Source organism: Lissotriton helveticus, chromosome 9 (assembly GCF_964261635.1).
Source record: "Lissotriton helveticus chromosome 9, aLisHel1.1, whole genome shotgun sequence".
Classification (NCBI taxonomy): Eukaryota; Metazoa; Chordata; class Amphibia; order Caudata; family Salamandridae; genus Lissotriton; species Lissotriton helveticus.
In genome coordinates this window covers 421,452,067-421,471,447 of record NC_136070.1, presented here as the reverse complement: position 1 = coordinate 421,471,447, position 19,381 = coordinate 421,452,067, and positions in this window count along the sequence as shown.

The window sequence follows — 19,381 nt, the reverse complement described above, 5'->3', positions numbered from 1 at the left end:
CTGCAAGGGGTTATTCAGTTCTGTACCTGGAATCTAGGATGAATGAGGGATGGTATCTCTCGTCTCTGGTCTCGATATTCCAGGCTGCCTGCGAGGGCTACCCGGAAGCGCCGGAGCTGGATTTCTCGGCAGGAGAAAGGCAGCTTCTCGTTCTCAGCGCGTCAGGAAGGCGGGGCTGCGCCAGCGGGGTCTGCTCTGCTCTGGGCTTCGGCAAGTCTGGCTGCTCTGATCTCGTCACCACCGCGTGTGTTTGCATAGGGCAATATCGGTAATATTTATACCTTTAAGGTGCCGAGATTGGCGTAAGGATGGACATAGATACGTCAATAAGGATGTCATACGACCTGGTCGTTAGCACATTCTTTTGCTGAAGTTCTCGGTGAAATCAAAACAATGGCCGCAGGGTTTTTCCCAGGTCTGTCATAGGTTTGATTTGTTTTGAGAACTCCGTATGCCTTATCAGGGGCTGGAGGAATATCGCTTGTCTAATTAGATGGCAAGCGTTATGACCTAATCAGATAACACGTTCCTGTGCCGTAGTGTGGCTTAATCAGATAACGGTTCCTGCATCATGGGGGTTTTCTGCCTCATGGGATGGCTGCTAGTTAACTTGTTAACCAGAATAGGGTCAGGAATAGGGGGATCGATACAGAACCTATAGGAATACATCACACCCACTCCACGCTAACTATGGACATATTTACGAATCTATGCATAGTAAAACATACTGTAGAGTATTGTGTATACCTTACCACCCCAAAATACATGAAATGCATTTTGAAATTATCAAATATACGGAAAAAACAGTCACATGTATTATATGCATTCAAGCTGTAGAATAATGCTAAAGTAACCACGCATATCTATACATTATCACTAATTTGTATATGAGAATTTACACATGAAATGGCTCTTAATACAGAAAAAAGGTTCGAGACCATTCCATCACAGAATAAAATTAATTTTGATAATAAAATAATTATGAACATACCAGCGGGCAGCTAATGTCTATAAAGTATCTAAAAATCTAAAAATAGAATTTTTAGTTCTCTAAGAATAGTTCTTACTTTAAGCAGAAGATAAGTGTCCCGAAAAATTCGTAAAAATATTTTGGGGCTGCTGAAAAAAATTGCTGTCCGTGAACTGGAGGGAAAATTGTTCATGGTATTTTGCTATTCTAGTTGAAGGCCAAATTCAGGGAACGCCGTGAGCGAGCTTGCTCAAAAGTCTCTATTTCTGCTCCGGTGAGAACATCATATCATTTAGACTGTCGAAAAAGCTGTCAACAGCTTCCTGGGAGAGTTCCACTAACTCGGAAAAAGTTGTAACCATGCATTCGTGCGCATGATTGTCTCCATTGACGTTTTGATTAGTATTGCTGACAGAAGGTCGTACCTGATCAATGCTGCTTTCATCTTGGACTTCACTACCCCTTAATCGTAGTGGTGAAGCTTCCACGAATGCCGTCATCAGGATAGGTAGCCGTTGAGGGCAGCACAAAGCATGAGCCTTTATTGGACTCAACAATGTTTCTGCATCCATTGGCGCATCCGATTGTAGCGTCAGACAGGTGTCTAACACGCATTCTTCTCCGTATAGCAAGCACCTTAATACAGGTAAAACACATAGTTGCCACATTGGTCGAAATGAAAGAAACCAAGTCATGTTCAGGTCTCTAAGCCGGGATAGTCCCAGGATTTTTGATATCCGGTCCCGGTATCCAATGGCTAGGATTGTTTCTTTCCTTGTCGCAGGTGTTTTGTCTGTGACATGGTTTGCCATAACGAAATATAAGGACTAGGAATAGGATTCCTGCAATTAGTCCCAAAATGAGGGGAAGTCCGCCAAAAATCGAATGGACGAAATCTGGAAAAATACCCAGTATGGCTTTGAATGGTGTTAATGCCATCGAAAATACTGTCTTAAATACTTTTGAGACTCCACTGGTATCAGAAATATTTAAGATTTCATTCAGGATTTCTGCGAAATGTATGGGGGAATTAGTTGATAACAATGAGTGAATCTCTGCAGTCGTCCTTGCGACTAGGAGATCATACGTTTCTTTTGATGACGTGAGCCTGGTCGGCGTCTGAAGAAGCACTGTTTTCATTCTGCTTAAAGTATCTATTCGAATAGAAGTAATTTTCAAGTTGGGCCATGCCCTTGCCTCCCTGTCTGGAAGGGAGCTGGGGAACAATAAGCGTCCACAGCACTTGACCTTCGCAGTTGTAGTTACGAGATAAGGAGTCCCGGGCATAAGACTACAACATCTGCGGTCCACAATTAGAACGTAACTCCCATTATAGAGTCTTTGAAAGAATGGTTCTATCTCTGTTGCAGGTGCGCCTAGCTGGTGACATGAAAGGTTGTATGAATTCCCTTCACAGGCTCCATGCAAACGAATTCCATTACACAGAAGTGTACCGCTTAGTGACATTGCACAATTATTGCCACTAAGAAACACTTTCTGTCCTTTATTACTGACACATGCATGTGAATAGGGCAAGTTCCATGTTGTTTTAATGTACCCTTTTCCCAATTTTTCGTACATGCCAGCCTGTATATATTTTTGGCAGTATTGAAACCTGAAGGTTGATATTGGAATGTTAATTATCCCATGTATTATCCATTCACTGACAGGTCGTTCTGACATTGTCACTGGTAATCTCTCAAGTTTCTCAATGCTCAGGATTGTATAATCAGCACCCTTCTGGGCCATACTGATTTGTTTATCAGTAAGGTTAAAGATATTGAATAGTGACGTTGTATTGATTAAACGCCAAGGCACATAGCCTGAACGCAGATTTTGTAACGTCCAGCCAAGCTGTACAATAGAACGCAATTGGGACTGACCGTGTTGTAACAACAGTAAGTCTTGCGATAATATGTCGATTGCTGAAGACACAATGCTGTCCAGAGAAAAAATTCTGGAGGACAGAGTCATTAACCCATTGTCCACTACAGAAAGTGATTTTTCCAAATTAATACGGTCAATTTCCCGTATACTTTCTGCTGTCTCAATTTGAGTTACCTTCCAGGCCTCGTTGTATGCTGCATATACAGAGGCTGCTATGAAACGTTTCTGACGCTGTTTGCGCGGTCCCATAATGAAATCACGCAAGTCAGCACCATCAGTAAGTAAAGTTAGGTGTTGCTTAATTTCTGCCAGTGTGGAAGTTTGTAGCCACTGAAGGCATAATTTGCCCACACTGTAGGTGGTTATTATCCCTGGGTGTTGTCTTTGGGAATATCTAGGGTCTGGCCTGGTCATTTTGAACCCCTGTGTTTTGTTCAGGAATCTGTCTTGACAGTTATTAGTATCTGTGGGCCAGATCAACCACTTTTTCCAATCAGGATGTGTTCTGTTTTGGTTTAATACATAATTTACGTCTATCTCTTCATCTGTAGAGCTATTGCTGTTCATTGTTGGCTTTGGAATAGACGGTTTATTTAAGTCTTTGATTTTGGCTAGGCCAAGACAGGTAGTTTGTTGAACAGTGTCATTAAAAAATATAATTTGTTCTGGGATCATGCAGGCTCTAAACAAAGATTCTATACCTTGTACTTGCCATTCTTTCGTTCCCCAAACACTTTTTACTTCAACATTTTTGTCCCAATAATCAAAACCAAAAGTATTCATTTGTTCAAAGAATAAGTCTGAATATATCAATTTCGTGTTTGTTATCATGGTCTTTGTCCCTGTCTTATTTGACAATTTGAAATAAAATGTTTCAGCATTACTTGAGTTGAAACCTGAAAAGTATGAATATTTGTCATAAACGGTTCTTGAGCTTCCTTTTGGAGGGGTTGCACAATGTTCCCATTGATTATAATTTAAAACATTTCTAGGTTGTGCAGATCTATGTAGAAAATGGTTACCATAGTGGTTATAACAGTACATACTATCATAATTTGTCGAACCCTGCAAATAATCATGTTTGGTAAATTTAGCAGACATCACTAAGTCAGACATCATATTATTTATACTTTCAAAGTCCCAATCATCAGCAAATGAGCTTGGTTTTACAAAGTCACTCAACGAGATCTTAATTTGGTGTGGATATTTCAGGATTTCAACCGGACCATAAATTTCGTAGTCAGTGTTGTCCCATGCTACCCCACCCGGTATAGGATTGGCTGTGAAGTTGACTGAAGAAAGTTCTCTTTTCTCGACGTGTGAAGATGTGTGTGGTTTGAGGATCAAGTTGATTTTCTGACTTGCTGTGTCCATTTTAGCATATTTTCCCTCAATGAAGCGTCCCAAAGTTAGTACCATGATGAGCCAAAGTATGAGGATAAATGCACCAAAACCCACCCAAAATTCAATCCATGGAGAAATCAGATATGTTTCTTTCAGTTGTTTCAAAAGTACTTTAACTTTATCTTTAAAGGTTTTTGTTGATGGCTGTGTTTTTGATTCAGTGAGGCCTTCAGAGGAATCATCGAAGTTTATGAAGTAGCCGGATGCAGTTCTGTCAATTGTTCCAATTGCTTCAGGATTACTGTTTCTTGCATAGTCGTTTGTTACTTCATTATAGATTGGTGTGTCTCTGCTAAATGTTTTTATTTGGGTTTTCAGAGGTCTAAGTTCCATTGCATTGTTGCATAGTCCTTGTTGTAGTTCTGTAGGCGTTTCGAATGTGATTAGCCTCTTAGATTGAACCTCTGTGTTTGTAGCAAATCTTGGTGTTCTACTACTTATCGGGAGTCCACTTGGCCTACTATTTGTTATCGGCCACATGATTGTGGTTTTACCAGGTCGATGGATACAACTCGGTTCTCCTTTTTACCAGCAAGCGGCGGTAGTACAACTGATCTTGTCCCGTTGATAGACAAGACAGGAACTGCTTTTCTGTAAGAAGGCCCAAATTCCTTCTTTACCGCGATCTTTTCTCTGACTAGATCCCCGACTTTTGGAATCCAGACAGGTCTTGCTGGGACAGGTGGTGGTTCTTCAGTGGTTGTTGGCTGCTGTTTCAACTTTATGTTGCTCAGGTCTTTTCTTGTTTCGTTTAAGTCCTGCAAAATAGCCAAACGATCTTTGATATCAAAGCTTTTTTCCTTCACCACTGAAGTCTGACTGTCGAGGTCTAAGACTAACATCCTAGTTCCAAACAATAATTCGTACGGACTGAATCCCTTCGGAGAATTTCTTGGCAGGTTATTTAGACTACGTTGGACACTTATTAGATGTTTGACCCACCCAGCTCCCGAACCTAATATCCTTTCTGTTATAGATAGCTTTATGCCTTGGTTTTTTCTTTACACCATCCCGTATCCCTCAGGAAGGAAGTGAGAAGAGTCCCGCTGTGCTATGCTCATTTGGCCATGTTTCCCCTCAGGCTGGAGGGCTAGAGTGAAAACAATGGTCAAACGTAGCATGCTCCTAGCGTATATGCCATTTAGACTCGCAAATCTTTGTATAACAGTCCAGACGTCAGCCGAGTGCTGGTGATCTACATTATAAGTGGAAACTATCCTGTATATGTTAATCGGACGCTTTGCTTTTTACTGTTGATCTTTTCTGGAGTGAAACGACACGGTATTACACCGATTCTCTCACCACTGCGATTTCTGTTACAGTTTGGGCAGTTCCTCACAAACATGGTATGATGCAGGCTCATGCCTGGCCACCAGTACCTTGATTGTAATTCTTCCAGGGAATCTTTTAGTTTGAGGTGTCTGAGACCCTCGCCCATATGTGCGTCTGCTATTAACAAGGTTCTCCTGTCCATGTTTGGAATCACTCTATCCCCCACTCCAGGGATTCGAGCAAAAGGGACGGAGTTTGCATCGATTATGTATGTATAATTGAGTGGATAGTTGATCGGTAGCGCTGAGCAGTCGCCTTTTGATGACGTTTTCACCGCCAGTACTGTTTCACCGTCAATATACTTCACTGTACGCTTTTTTCTAGCTACGGAAGCCGATTTAGTTGCTACCGCTGTGGCTGTCTCAGCCAATGAATTCCCTGCAACGTGAACGCCATCACGCTGATGACTCAGTGTATGTATCACGTGAGTCTTTGGTAGTTCTTTTGTAACAGAACTATTTGTTCCCAAAGCAGTTTTTGCTTTATTGTTGCACCTGTGTCATCTTTGTAACCGTTTTGAATCCATGTCTGCAAATCGTTGTTATATGATTTGACTCAGTAATATGAATCGGACACTATAAGTGTCGGGAATTCGCGATCCGCATTATCTAGCGCCATTTTCAATGCTATTATTTCAGTCTGTTGTTCTGAATTAGTTTCTACTGAGTGTGTTTTTGTTAAGAGCGGTCTTAGATTACCTCCGCGCCACACTTCTTTTGTAATCTCACATGTGGGGTTGTATGCTTGTTCTCCCCAAACGGAGGGTTGAGCATGTCCGTCTGTATAGATTACACAAGCGTATTGTCGTAAGGGCAGAATGTCGATTGGCAGAGGGAATGTTCTTTCATATTCTAGATTTTTCAATTCCTTTAGTTCTGGATCAAAGCAGTAGTATACTTTGTCCGTTGTAATTGAATTCACCCATTGTATCCATTCCGGATTCAATGTTGTTGTTGGTAAATTACACGGTGTTGTTAATGCCTCAAAGGCTGATTCTGCTGTTCTGACTGTGATGTGTCTACCGTCTGCTTGATCTTTTTCTCTAGCTATTGCGGTTTGAACTGCATGAACAATGTTTTCTTTAATGCTGAATTTCTTTTCAGCTTCTGTGTACAAGTGTGATTTGAATGCAATTGGTACCTTTTCTCCCTCATTAGAGGTCAGGTATGTGAATCCGCATCTTCCTGGGATGACTCGAATCACAAGATTGCGTGTGTTATCACGTGTTTCTAATTTTGTTTTAATTAACATGTCTGTTTGTAAGGATCTCAGAATTTCTGTGTGTATTTGAGTCCAATTGGTTCTTTTATAATCTGGTTTTATTAGATCATAAAGGGGTTTGACCCTTTCTGCGTAATTTTCAATGTATGTTCTTCCGAAATTTAGGAAGCCTAGAATTGACTGTAGGTTTTTTTGTGTTCTAGGTGCTTGGAGTACGGCACATTTCTCTAGGAAATTGTCAGCCAGGCTTTTGCCTTCACTTGATAATTCATATCCTAAGAACAGGACTGTTAGATGGGCAATTCTAGATTTTTTTTTTTTTTCACAACCAATTTTATTGAGCAAATGAGCATTGAGAATGTGGTATCTCCACAACCGAAGAACACCACAACAGCATCAAAACAGCAAGTACATAGGTAGCAAATGCGAGAGTAGACTCAGAAAATATGCTCAGTATAGAAGCACCCCAGTGACCCACCCTAGCCCACAACACCACCCCCCCGCCCCGGACACCCCCCACCCCCCCACCACACGTGCATAGAAAGCAATAAAGAAAAGCAAGTAGGTGCAGCGCCGCCAGGGCAATGGTACTTCGGGCCAACAGTGTCACTGTGAACAAATGTCCTCCTCACGCTCCGCAGGGGGGTCCAGGAATAGACCACGATAGTCAGCCCAACGCTTCCAAATTTTGAAGTGCTTGTGGGGACAGCCCCTTGCTTCAAAGACCGGTCTCTCCAGACCCATGAAGTAATCCAGCCCCGCCTTCCAAGCAGAAAGGGGGGGGGCCCTCACCGCTTTCCATGCCCGGGCCAGGTCTCGCTTGGCCACAACCAGCCCCAAGAGCAGTAAATGGCGCTTATACATGTTACCCCCAATCCCTTCCATGATGTGCAGTAGGCCCAACCGGTGGGTACGAGGAAGGTCCCAGCCCAGCACCTCAGCCAGGCAACTCCACACACCCCTCCAGAACCCAGTCAGCCGGCCACACGTCCACACAGTATGCAGTAAGGACCCAGGCACCGCACCACAGCGCAAGCATTCCGGGGATGCAATCAAACCAGCTTTCCACAAACGTTCACGTGTATAGTATGCCCGATGCAGGTACCTGAACTGAATGAGCCGGAGCCGGATAGCAATGGCAGTTCCACGTGGGGACTCCAGCGCCTCCCTCCAGTCGTCGTCATCAAGGGGACCCACGTCCACCTCCCACGCCTCCCGAAGGGAGTGCAGGGTGGAGGAGCAGTGGACAACAAGTGTCTGGTATATCTTGGAGACCTTCCTGTCTCCCAAGTCTCCCATAAACACCTTGGCCTCGATCGGGCTAAACTCTGGCAGGGAGTCGAGACCAGCGACGCTCGGGGCGAGGGCATGGCGCAGCTGAAGGTAACGGAAGAATTGGGACTGAGGCATCTGGAATTCCGTGCGGAGCTCCTCGAAGGATTTGAGAGTGGTGCCAGACACGACCTGTCCCAGTTGTGTAACCCCTATGGCCTCCCAACCCTCAAAGCCGGCCAGAGCCGCTAGCTCAGGGAGCAGACCATTATGCCAAAGCGGCGTCTCAGCCGTCAACTTGCCCCACCATCCCATGCGGCGCAAGGATTGTCGCCACACGGCAAAGACCACCCTTGTGACCGAGGGTAACCCGCGACGCCGGCGAGCCGAATACAGAATGGTGTGGAGCGTATGGTCACCCATGAGTGACCGTTCCAGGGCGTAAGCTGGATCGCTTCTATCTCCATACCACCACTCATTAAGTACAAGTAGCTGGGAAGCCTGGTAGTAGGAGAGGAGGTCCGGGGTGGCCAGGCCGCCACAGTATGTGGACAGAAAACACGTCTTCAGTGCTACTCTGGCCGCACCCCCATCCCACAGGAAACGACCCAAAACAGAGTTAACCTGACGGAACCACTCCAGGCCGATAGGGTATGGGAAATTCTGGAGCTGGTACAGTAGACGCGGAAGCGCCACCATCTTGAAGATGGCCGATCTACCAAAGATAGTGAGCGGCATCCTGGACCAAGTTTTGACATCAGCCTGTACCCGTTCCCACACCGGCAGGACTCCACGCGCCCAGGCCACTGCCCGCGACTCCGATAGAAAAACGCCCAAGTACTTTAGGCCTCCCGTCGCCACCCGCAACTCCGCAGCCCAGGGGTCGGCAACCACTCCGCCGCCCAGCACCCACAGGGTCGATTTGTTGAGGTTGAGATGGAGGCCCGATGCCTCGCCAAACGCCCGCATAATCTCCAGGACCCGGGGGCCCGAGCGTTGCAGGTCGGTGAGAAAGAAGAGGACATCATCCGCATACAGCGCAATTCTGTCCGCCAGGTCCCCATTCCAGACAAAGCCACACAATCGGGCATCCACTCGTACCCGCGACGCCAGGGGCTCCATGGCAAGGGCAAACAGATACGGGGACAGGGGGCAGCCCTGCCGAGTGCCACGTCTTATATGGAAACGCCCAGAGGTAGCACCGGCCACACGGACCGAGGCCGTCACGTTAGTGTAGAGGAGACGGACATACGATAAGAAAACCGGCCCCAGGTTGAGGCGGGCCAGGAGGGCAAACAGATAAACCCAATTCACAGAATCAAAGGCCCTGTCCATATCCGCCAAGAAGAGTGCCGCCTGTTCATCGCTAGCTCCCATAGCATCCACTGCCGCCTGTGCCCGTCGGATGTTGTGTCGGGTAGCCCTCCCAGGCATGAATCCAGCCTGGTCCGGGTGGACCAGGTCAGAGATGTGGGGTAGCAGGCGGTTCGCTAAGGCCTTAGCCAGGATCTTAGCCTCGATGTTTAACAAGGAAATAGGCCGGTAGGAGTCGTGCCTGTCCGGCTCCCTGCCCGGTTTTAAAAAGACCACGATCTCGGCATGGCGCCAGTCCGGCGGCATCTCCCCCTGTACCCGCGCCGCCTCCAGGGCACGCCGATAGTGGGGCCCCAGCTGGACGTGAAACTGTTTATAGAATTCGCACGGGTAGCCACTCGGGCCGGGCGCCTTCCCGGCATTCAGTTGACCAAGAGCCTCCCCGAGTTCCTCAGCCGTGAGCGGGGCGTCCAGGGCGGTCCTGGTCTCATCAGAAACGGCCCGCGGTAGCAGGTCGTCAAGATAAGCGGAGATCCCAGCCTCCTCCAATTGGTCACAAGGGGCGTACTGCGTCTCATAATAGCGGGCAAAGCTGGCCGCCAATAGGGCCGGGTCAGTCATAACTGAGCCGTCCTCAGCCGCAAGGCCCGGCAACACAAGAGGCTGGAAAGTCGCCTGGCACAACCTATGTAGCATAGTGCAGGATTTGTCGCCCCACTGGTATACCCTGCTGCGCGTGGCGAGCCACGCCTGCCGGGCTTCATCGTGTAAGACGGAGGCATACGATTGTTGGGCCTGTAGGAGCCGCCGCACCACGTCTTCGTCGCTCCCAAGACTACCACGCCGTTCCAACTCCACCACACGGGCGGCAGCGGTCACAATGGCTTCCTGATGCTTCCGCCTAGCAGCCACACACCATGCAATATCAATACCCCGTACCGTGGGTTTCAGTGCCTCCCACACCACCATTGCATCCACATCACCCACAAGATTCTCACGCCAATAAAGATCAATCGCCACGCGCAGGTGATGCACGTATTCGGGCCGTTGCAGCTGCCAGGACGACATCCGCCATCTAAACGGCTGTCGTCGGGAGGGGAGGGTCATAGTCGCCAGGACCGGGGAGTGATCAGACAGGCCCTTGGGGAGTATCACCGCATCCCTGACGCGACTCAGACAGGCACCCGGCACAAACAGATAGTCCAGCCTTGAAAAGGACCCATGCACCGCTGACACAAATGTGAATTCACGCTCAGCAGGATGAAAGTGGCGCCACACATCAACCCATCCCAGACCACTCGCAGTCGCGCTCAATCTGGTGGGAGCAGCAGCGGGGGGGGATCCACCACAGCCGGCGCCCGCCTCCGACGATCCAGGCCCACATCCATAACCTCATTCCAGTCACCTCCCACCATGGTCAGCACCTCCGGAATCTCATCCCACAGCGCGAACAGCCGCTCAGACAGGGCCCATTGGAGAGGGGGGGGGGCGTACACGCTACCAAACACCACCTGTTCAGAACCCAGCTGGCCCTTGATGAAAACAAAGCGGCCCTGAGGGTCTATCCATTGCCTCTCATGCACATAAGCCACTCTACGGTGCACCAGGATAGCCACCCCCCGCGAGCCCCTTGTAAAACCGGCATGGTATACTTGTTGAAACCCATATCTCTGGAGGCTAAGGGCCTTGGAGCCCAGCATGTGGGTCTCCTGAAGCAGCAGCACATCTATCATCTCCCTCTTCCCCCATCGTAGCACAGCCCCACGCTTGATTTTATCCAACATTCCTCTCACATTCCACGTCACAACACGCAGGGCCTTAGGAGGAGACATAGTCACGGCATCAGCCATAGTCAATACAGGGACCAGCACCCGGCCCTCCACACCACCCCGGCGCACCCCACAAAACAACAAAATCAACGATCATAGGCACGTGTGGTCCCCCCCTACCCTTCCCAAAACTCAGCAACCCCCCCCAGACCCAGGCCCCCCCAACCATTAGCAACCAAAGAACATCCCCCCACGCCCCACTCCCCCCTCCCCAATACTTCAGAGAACATTGAAGCATCTGTCGCGGCATGGAAAGTCCCGGGTCCAGAACAGAGAACCCAGGGCCCGCCATACCAATGGATCCCAACACCCCAATCAACACACACACACCACCCCCCCCACTACACTCACAACCGTGAGGGTCAGAGGCCCACAAAAGGTGCCTCCCGAGCCCTACCGTGCTCCCGCTAAAAACAATAGGAGTCAGGAACCAGGAACAGACTGGCATAGGGAAGTCAAAAGAGAACAGTCTCACCAGCCTATGAAGGGCAACTCAGGACTCAGCAACAAGGTCCAGTCCCACCAGTGTTCAACTGTCGGCATCAGAGTGTTCCGAGTCCCTCGCACCACTCGTCTGCGATGCACTAGCAGAGGCCGCCCGCCTCCGAGACCGGGACCTCCGGTGTCGACCCCTCCGGCTCCGGTGGTTCGACCGCTCCGGCGATGACCTCTGGGACCCGCCCGGATTCAGGCCCGGCTGGGGATGCGGCCGGAGCTGCACCGTCTCGTCGGTCCAACGGAAAACCTCCTCAGGTGAATCAAAGAAGTGCGTTCTGGACTGGTGTACCACTCGCAGACGGGCCGGGTATAGGAGAGAGTATTGGAGCTGCAAGCCCCTCAACTTGGCCTTGGCAGCCACAAAGGATTGTCTCTGCTTCTGCACCAACCTCGTGTAGTCGGGAAAGATCATAATGGTACGATTTTCAAAGGTAAGCGAGCCTTTGGCCCTGGCCTCCCGCAGGATGACATCACGGTCGTGATAATTCAACAGCCGGGCTATGACAGACCTGGGACGCTCACCCTCCGGTGGCCGCTGAGTTAGGGCCCTGTGCGCCCTCTCGATAACGAAGCACGTGGACAGCACCCCTTCGGGGAGCCAACTCTCCAGCCACCGGGTCAAGAACCCCTCCATGTTGTCTTTCTCGCACCTCTCCGGAAAGCCAATAAAGCGGAGGTTGTTCCTCCGTGCGCGCCCCTCGGCATCCTCCACGCGGGCCGCCAACGTCTTCTGGACTCCCTCCACTTCCGCCAACCGCTTCTTCAGGGCGCCGATGTCCGTTTCGGTCACCGTTATTCGGGACTCGGCCTCGGTGATCCGACCCACCGCATTCCGGAGGTCCTGGCGCAACAGCGTGACATCTTCACCCACCGCTCCGATTTTGGCATCAAGCGCATCCCGGGATTGGGTGATGGCCGCCAGGATCGCCGCATTGTCCGGCCCAGGACCACCGCTGCCACCGGCCGCCCCGGAGCCACCACTAGGCCCCGTGAATTTATCGATAGGGCCATGCTTAGGCGGGCCGCCACCTCCGGTTCTGGTCATGGCCCAGCATGGGCTCGCCGGGACCGCTCGCCGGGCAAGGCCGGCACTCCTACCAACAAGGCTCAGGACCCCCCAGGTACTGCCACTAGCGTTGGAGGCCCAGGCCCCTGAAAAGAACTGTAGTGGGAGAGTCCCAAGAGGCCAGCCCAGGCCCGAGGCCACGAAATCCAGGGACCGGTCCCACCCAGGCGGGACAGGCCGTCCCGGCGTCAATCACCACAAATGTCCGCCCAAGGTGCACGGACGGGGAGGCGCTTCGGGGGCAAGTCCACTATGATAGGCGCCGGAGGCCACTGGCCCCGGGTCAAGACGTCGGCTCCAGTGTCCTCGAAGGGAGACGTGACAGGCCAATACAATCCGGCGTCGCGAAACTCAAGGCCCCGGCTTCACAAGGGCAGGACAGGCCTCCACCACACCGTGCTGCCCACAAGCGTCTTCAGGAAACCAGCGGGGGCAGGGCACCCCCGCAATCCTCGGGCTACTGACTCTGCAATGCTGGGCCGAGGTGCGCGCCGCCGACGCCACCCTCCGCAGCCTCCACTCGGCGTCTCTAAAATCAATGTCCCCGGCTCACGGCCAGTCACCAGGCCGCACCCCGCCGCCGGCGTTCCAAGGTCTCAGAGGGGATGGGATCGCGGGATCAACGCACCGGAGAAGACAGGACCCCCTCCTGGGCCGATGTCACTTGCCAAGTCCCATCCGCGGGCTCGGGGGTCAGGACGCTGCAGAGCCGGGCCAAGGTCCGCGCCGCAGAAGCCACCGTCGGCAGCGCGCCTGCAGCCGCCACTCGGCGTCCCGAAAATCTAGGTCCCCGGCTCACGGCCAGTTGCCAGGCCACACACCGCCGTCGGCGCCACAGGGTCCCAGAGAGGATGAAGGCGCTGGATCAAGACACCGGAGACGGCAGGACACACCCCTGGATCGATGTCACCTGCCAGGCAGTCACTGCGGGCTCGGGGGCCAGGATAAATGAACAAAGTAAGTCCGGGCCAGCGGGAGCTCTACAAGGCTGCAACCGCCATCGTCGCCCGCCAAGCCACGCCCCCCAATTCTAGATTTTTTAAAGTTGAATTTGTAACCCTCTGCTGCGAACCCAAGTATTATGGTGTTCACTCTCTTCAAGTGAGTATCCAAGTCATCATCTGTTAGGTATATGTCGTCGACATAAGATAATGCTTCGTCATCATATGTTTGTAGTAACTCTGTTACTCTCGCTGAGAATACCCCTGGGCTATTCTTGTACCCCTGGGCTAACCGACAGAATTGTTTTTGAGTGCCATTTATTGAGAACGCAGACAAATATCTGCTCTCTGGTGCTATGTTTTGACAAAAGAATCCATTAGAGATGTCTAATGTTGTTTTGTATTTTTTGCGCACTATGTTATTCATTAGTGCAGCACTATGCGAATTTTGCACTGCAAAAGTTTTGCAACATGAGTTAAGGTGTCTGTAATCCAAAACTAGACGATATGAATTGTCTGGTTTGGAGACAGGAAACAAAGGGTTGTTCATTTGTGAGGTGCAAGTTTCAATCACCCCCTGGTATTCTAATTGATCTAGAATTTCTTTTACCTGTTTTTTAGCTTCTTGCTTGATTGGATACTGCCTTTGTGCAGTAGGTTGTGATTTTAACTGGATTTTGTGAGGAGGAGAGTCCTCATCCCATCCTACATGATTTTTATATAAAGCAGGAGCTTGAGCTACTGCCCACTTTCTGGCAAGTGTGTATTTTTTATGAATTGGAATATGATTTGAGAAGGCAGGCATAATTATTTCTTCGCCATGAGGGCACTCCCTGACAAACTCTGGTGGCCAGTCTTTTTCAGCTAGAAGGATGTCATAGCCCTTGGAGAGATTATCCCAAAATAGTCCCCTTATTTTTCTAGTCTTATCCCCTTCTATACGTAAAGGTATTTCATATATTTTGTGAGGTTTGCTAACTCTGGTGTCTGCAGTTTCCACTTGAAGATATTCATTCGTGTCCACTGTCTCCAGATGATTCATAAGGACTTTGCGAGCTATGCTCACTTCTGCTGCGCTGTCTAGCATTGTCTGAGCCCATTCTCCGTTTTTCAGTTGTGTCCTCAGTATTCTCGGCATTGTTAACTACCTTGATACTGGCTACCTTCTTTTTTGGAAATTGTAGTTTCTTTTTTAGATGAGCAGATTCCTTGTCTTTGGACTTGGCGTGCTCTTCTCTTTGTTCTGATCGTCCTCTTCTTTCCGATTTCTGCGAGGAAGTCTGAAAAGATTGAGAGGGACGTGTATCAATGTCTTGATATCTATCAGGCTTCTTTATATTATCCCTATTTCTAAGGTTATATCTTTTCCCAGAGGGGTCACTTTGGGGTGACCTGTGTCTTTGGTTCGGAGATTTTTCTCTTCGCCGAGGAGACCTTCCTCTGGACTGGAATTTCTTTTCTTTAGGATTGGATTGTTTGTTTCCAACCCAGCTCTTTTTTTGTGATGTTGAATTATTATTAAAAAATATTTTTTCAGGACTTTCAATCAGTTGTGGTTTTACTGGTATTCCACCTAAACTATCTCTACCTAGTTCCTCATAGGATTTTTCTATAATTCTGGCAATTTCAGCTGGTTGGTCTGCTATATCTGTCTCCTTTAACCTCTGGCGGATCGCCACGTTTGCTGCTTCTCCCTTTATGTTGGCTAACAATATAGCCGAGACCTGCTTGAAGTCTTTTAGTAATTTCATACCAAGAGTTAAAGCGGGTTCTGGACCGTATTCGTCTTGAATTTGTTTTAGCACATCTGGTATTACCGAAATGGATGGAACACCGTGCGTTTTTGTGTAGATGGAAGCAAAGACTGTACCCCAAGTGTCACAGTCCTCCACGTGTGGTGCGATTCCCATTGGAAGACAGATAGTCAGAATCCTGTGTTTTTCTAACGGGGTGGTGTCTGGAAAAACCGCCTCTATTTGGGTGATTTTTTGTGCTAACCAGAATGGTATTTGTTCCCGTTTAGCTGGTACTTTTCCTAGGCAGGATTGTATGTTCTGTGGTGTAATTTTATTTGTGTTCCCCTGATGAGGGGTCAGCTGTGGAATTTTAATTGCTGGTTGAATTGTTGAAGTCCGCATCACATATTGGACTAATTGTCTATGTAATTTTATTAATTGTTTTAGCTGTGTTAAAAGCTCTGCTGCAGACATCCCATCGATGTCTGGATGTGGTGTGTATCCGGCTAGAACCGGCCACGTTGCTCCTGGTCTACCTAATGGACCGAGCCTGGTGATGTGATTATTATGTTTTAGGGCGCCATTAAATAAGAGCAGATGCTCTTGAAATTTAAGTGGTACTTCCACCTCCTCGAAAGGAGTGTACTCATTAGGAGGTTCCTCTGTTTTGTAATAGTGGAAGACCTTTGTTACAGCATTAGCTGCTGGAAAGTTTATCCATGTGTAGAATACCTCTGTCTGCCGATATTCGTGTGCCTCAATTACGAATATGACTGTGCCACCTCTAGGTGTCAGTCCATTTTCTATAAGTTTTAAAGTTATAGATTTTCTTGTGTTGACCGGGATGATTATTATACCCGGGTCTGCTTCTTGCATAGCAGTATCAGCTGCTGCGAGTTCAGTTGCTATTCTAACTGCCTCTCTTTCTCCTTCACTGTCTGACATTGTACTGTCCAGAAGGTTATTTTGTTTGTTTGCAGATCAGGTTCTTATGGAAACAAAGATTAGATGCACAATATTTTGGAACAGTGTATCCTTCAACGTTGACTAAACCAATGACCATACATAGGAGTTTCCTCCTGCGAGGTCTGGCGGATATTACCTTTCACCCACTCCAGACGTCTTTGGAGTATTATGGGAAAAAGGGGTCTGAGTGAAAAAGCACGACTGAGTTACTCTAAATGTCTTACGTTAGTTTTATCGCCTATCCAAACGCGTTGGGCGCCATGTAGTGTAGTTCCTATTATCCCAATAGGCTCTGCGCATTGGAATAATACCTTCAATAGTATAGGCCTAGACCAGACGTTAACTAGGTCTACTACTGTCGATATTAGACTTAAAGTTTTGGGTTTGCCAGCTAGCTCAGAGTTCACTAGAAACTTTCTCGAATAGGCAAGGAGGAGTTGAACCTCCCTGGATAGACAAGAAGGGATTTAGTTTCTGACAACCATAGAACATGACAACTTTGCTCTCCCCTAATCAAGAGTGTATCTCTAGAGTCGTGTGAAAACAAAAGACGACTTATTTTACTCAGTCAGTACGTGCATTCTTAGTCTCACCAGATTGTAGAGAAAAGGAAGAGACGGGCGTGTTCAATAAAAGATGTTATTTATTGATCAGTCTCTTTTCTCATACAAGAGAAATGGATCGATATTATTGCAATACTTATGGTTAAGTAAAGTGCATACATTAGAAGCAGAAGTATAAAATAATACTGTAAAAACATTGATATGGTTTCTAAGCCATATGATGGTTTAAAATGGATAAAATAGATACATACACATATACATTTGACTAATCGTACTCAACTGGTGTTTCTAACTACGCCTACCCCAAATGTACCTGACCTAAGCCTAATACGTGGGCGGGAGTAGAAAGTAGCAGTTTAAGTTAAGTTTGTTTTGCCAAGTGACTGACTAAAGAATTCTCTGCAAGGGGTTATTCAGTTCTGTACCTGGAATCTAGGATGAATGAGGGATGGTATCTCTCGTCTCTGGTCTCGATATTCCAGGCTGCCTGCGAGGGCTACCCGGAAGCGCCGGAGCTGGATTTCTCGGCAGGAGAAAGGCAGCTTCTCGTTCTCAGCGCGTCAGGAAGGCGGGGCTGCGCCAGCGGGGTCTGCTCTGCTCTGGGCTTCGGCAAGTCTGGCTGCTCCGATCTTGTCACCACTGCGTGTGTTTGCATAGGGCAATATCGGTAATATTTATACCTTTAAGGTGCCGAGATTGACGTAAGGATGGACATAGATACGTCAATAAGGATGTCATACGACCTGGTCGTTAGCACATTCTTTTGCTGAAGTTCTCGGTGAAATCAAAACAATGGCCGCAGGGTTTTTCCCAGGTCTGTCATAGGTTTGATTTGTTTTGAGAACTCCGTATGCCTTATCAGGGGCTGGAGGAATATCGCTTGTCTAATTAGATGGCAAGCGTTATGACCTAATCAGATAACACGTTCCTGTGCCGTAGTGTGGCTTAATCAGATAACGGTTCCTGCATCATGGGGGTTTTCTGCCTCATGGGATGGCTGCTAGTTAACTTGTTAACCAGAATAGGGTCAGGAATAGGGGGATCGATACAGAACCTATAGGAATACATCACACTGTCTTGGAAGAACTAATCATGCATTGCATGGAAAGAAGGATGCCTGAATAAAACTGAGATCTTGACATGCCTCGTGTTAGTTGGGAGTCATACAGTAAACCTTTACTGCTCATTCTGGTATTCAAAGCCCTGCGTGTACAAAGAAAAGGAACACAGCTACAAATATCAGAATGAAAAGTGAGCGACTTACTGTGGAACCGACATACAAAAGAGGAGTAAACGAAAAATCCCTGGACTTTGCTGTGCAAAGATTGCTAACCTGTGAGTGCGTTTACCAGATTATTCTTTGTGACCAAGGATGCAGTGTTCCAGCCCCTCGAATTGTGTAACAACCTAGTGCTTTCTGGGAGAGGTAGTCATGAGTCATGTCAGTTGATCCAATTGAACAAACAGTACTGAAAGCACTGATTTGTAAAACAAATTGCCAGGGATCTATTAATTTGGTATTTTTTCCTCAGTAACAAGTACACTAACCATATATTTCTTTACTTTTCTGAAATTGTATTATATTTGATTTTCATACTTTTTCTGTTGTACGAAACCTGCTACAACATGAAGCTACCAAGCCCACCCACACTTTTACTCTGTCTGTATTATTCTAAGCCCTGACACCTCCCGCCGTACACATACTACTGGCTCATTTGAAGCATGTAAAGACGGAAGAGTTACTTACCCGGTAACGATATGTCTGGTAGAGACACAGTCTAACCGCAGATTCCTTAACTTAGAATATTTCCCCAGGCGTCAGACTGGATCCGAAAAATCTTTTTTCCCCAGCAATGCCTCTGCACGCCAGGAGGCGGCTCCGCCCGGCTCTGTCCTGACGTCGTCCATGGAAGTGAAGTCAATGGAGCCACATAAGCCCCTCACGGGGTGCTGACGTCCGTTTTCTACAGGAAACTTTTCCGCGCCACAACGTGGAGCCGTGCAAAATACTGCAATAGCACACGAACAGTATGTGTTAAAAAAGAATAAAATCATTGAAAAAGCACCCATTCCCCAGAGGGGCTGAAGGGAGCTCACAGAGTACTTGCTGCGAGCAAGGGCCCAACAGATTGCCAAGCCGTGCCCCACCTCGAGGGGGCCACAACAGCGGCACAAAAGATATGACAAGCGAGGCACAGCTTGTCACCACAGAAGGGAAATTAAAAGACTACAATATTGAAGCAACATGTTGCAAGACAAGGGACTAGAAGTGAACGACCACTAGAAAGTTCACCACGCACACACTCCAGAGAATGAAGAACTATAGCATCAAGAGAACCCAACCGACTGCCAGAGAAAGGAGGAGGCATAGGTGTGGCCGGT